The sequence below is a fragment of the Grammomys surdaster genome, unplaced genomic scaffold, assembly GCF_004785775.1.
Source record: "Grammomys surdaster isolate TR1022 unplaced genomic scaffold, NIH_TR_1.0 919, whole genome shotgun sequence".
NCBI lineage: Eukaryota > Metazoa > Chordata > Mammalia > Rodentia > Muridae > Grammomys > Grammomys surdaster.
The window spans coordinates 1002563-1005335 of record NW_021605338.1 but is presented as its reverse complement, the minus strand read 5'-3'; the positions used below and the strand labels follow the sequence as shown (position 1 = coordinate 1005335).

General features: G+C 42.4%; 1 pseudogene; it reads left to right on the top strand.

Annotated features, from left to right (window-relative positions):
- Positions 1-864, top strand: part of LOC114634232 — a 2684-nt pseudogene extending 1820 nt beyond the window's left edge.
- Positions 865-2773: the final 1909 nt, after the last annotated feature.

Sequence of the window (2773 nt, the reverse complement as noted above, 5' to 3'; positions counted from 1 at the left end):
CTCTCTCTCTCTCTCTCTCTCTCTCTCTCTCTCTCTCTCTCTCTCTCGGTGTGTGTGTGTCTCTCTGTCTCTTGGTTTCTTTGTGTGTGTCTGTCTCTCCCTCTCCTTCTGTTTCTGCCTCTGTCTCTCTGTGTGTCTCTGTGTGTCTCTGTCTCTCTCGAGCACACTCTGTCTCTCTGGTTAAATAATTATGGTGGCTATTCCTGGCTGTCAACTTGACTGTATCTGGAATGAACTACAATCCAGAATTGGAAGGTCATGTGTGATCCTGATCTTGAGGCACAGTGGCTATGAAAACCTTAGGCCCAGGCAAGGTAGTACACGCCTTTAATCCCAGGAGACTAAAGCAGGGAGATCTCTGAGTTCAGTCACCTGGAACAAAGGAAGTCCTAGATCCAGGCATTTTGATACACACCTTTAATCTGGGCCACACCCTCTGCTGGAGACCTACGTAAGGACATTGGAAGAAGGAAGACCCTTCTTCATCTGCTTGCCTTGTGGGACTGAGCAACTGCTAGATCCTTGGACTTCCATTCACAGCTGCTGCTGACCAATGTTGGGGAGTTGGACTACAGACTGTTAAGTCATCAACAAATTCCCTTACTCTATAGAGACTACCCATAAGCTCAGTGACTTTAAAGAACCCTGACTAATACAGTCATGAAGTATTCACTTTTTGACCTAGTAAAAGTTACTAGCTAACTAACAATTGCTCTCTCCCCTTAGCCAGGGGCACATTGTACAGAAGGTTCCTCTGTAAAAGGATGAACAGCTGATGTGAAACTGACTGCCTTCGAAGAAAAGATTGGGACCTGCCGAGCCAACTTAACACCACTGTGCTGCAGGAAAAAAAAGAAACAATGAATTCTCAGCACCAGCTATGAGGAGAATCTCAGAAGAAACTTCTCTGGACTGTCCCTCACTGGCCTCTTCCCCAGTTTTGGACTTTGTGAAGTCAGGTCTGTTTGCTGTCCCATATAGCTGAAAATGGTCTCCCTGGGAATGACCTTCTATGGGGCTGACACTATGTTCTGTGACAAACCCTATACACTTTCTTTCTGGCACAATCTATGTATTGCTCCATTTACTGACAAAAGGAAAAAATAAAAACATAAAAGCAGATAAGATGCGAGAGTTGGCCCGTGACTTAGACGAACTGCCTTCTCTAATTCTCTCCCTAGCTTTAAGCAGATCTTTGACAATGGGTCTTCTCCTCAAATTTCTGATACCTGTACATAGAAAGAACTTGTCCCTCACAGTAAATGGTCTACCTGATAGACACAGACAGCTTCAGCAATAAACCTGCCACACATTGAGAGAAATTATTTAGCCTGACTTCCATACACTGGATGACCTAAGACACGGAGTTCCATATAGAACAGTGCTCATATCAAAATTCAGGTTGACTGTAGAGTAAACATGTCTCACACTGGCCATATACAGTGAGAACTTAAGTCATGGACTATGTAGACAGCACAGTCCTCAGAAGTCATGAACTCAAAGCCTAACTACAGATAAGCCCACGTTCAGTCTATAACTTACTACACTTATAAAATTTAAGACTCCTGGCTTTTATGTCTCATGTTCTTAGCATGTCCATTAAATAGTGTTCTGGGCTCCTTTCTTAGCTCACATCCCATGGGGATTTATGTACCATGGAATGTGTGCAATGGTGTCCAACAGTCGTAGTAGAATCTAAGGGCAAGAACCTTGACTGAAGTCTCTTCAGGGAGATGATAAAGATGATGGATTTTCTCCCCTGTTATAGCCTCATGTCTGGTAAGGATGAAATGTTAACTGAAGACTTTGGGAAGCTCATAGGGGAAGATATGATGGCCACAGGGAGCAACTTTTCACATGAGTGGCATTTAAGCAATTGCCTGTGAGGGCAAGTAGCTTCCAAAATGTTGTCTTCTAGAAGTAGTAGCATGGTCCACCACCTGGAGAAGAATTTAAGAGGAAGCTTCCAAGAGATGTTTCTAAGCAGCCAACTGAGTAAATATACTCTGGGTCAAGAAACCATGAAGCAAAAGACTTTGCATCTGTGACGGGTGTGTGTGTGTGTGTGTGTGTGTGTGTGTGTGTGTGTGTGTGTGTGTGTGTGTTGTCTCTGTTAATGGCTACTAAGTGAAATTCCATTTTACATACTATGCATAGCTAACTCAAGCCTGTTTGGTCTAGATCTAAAACAATGACTTTGTGAAACTTTAAATCTGGTGGTGTCAGACATTGAGTTAATGAACAGAGGCTCAGTATTCAAGAAATGTGCGATTTACAAAACTCAACCAAATAATATTATTTGAATAGTCTCTTCACATTTTGGTGGCTCCATTTTAACATTATGATCTGCTATGTTATTTTGTATTTCAGATATTCCAATTACTTAGCCCCCAATTTTTATTTCATTCCATTTTATAACTTATATTCTGTGTTTCTGTTAGTACTTCCATTTTATGATACATAAGCCCCTTAGTTTCTTTGAGGCAACAATCCAGAGTTTCTCTGACTGCTATGGCTCTTTAAAAGTTTTTCCCCCTGCTCAAAGGGAAAATGTACAATGACACTTACCAGAGTGTCTTAGTTAGGGTTTTTCTGCTGTGAACAGACACCATGACCAAGGCAACTCTTCTAAGGACAACATTTAATTGGGCCTGGCTTACAGGTTCAGAGGTTCAGTCCATTATCACCAAGGTAGGAGCATGGAACCACCCAAGCAGGCATGGTGCAGGGTGAACTGAGAGTTCTACATCTTCATCTTGAAGGCTGCTAGCAG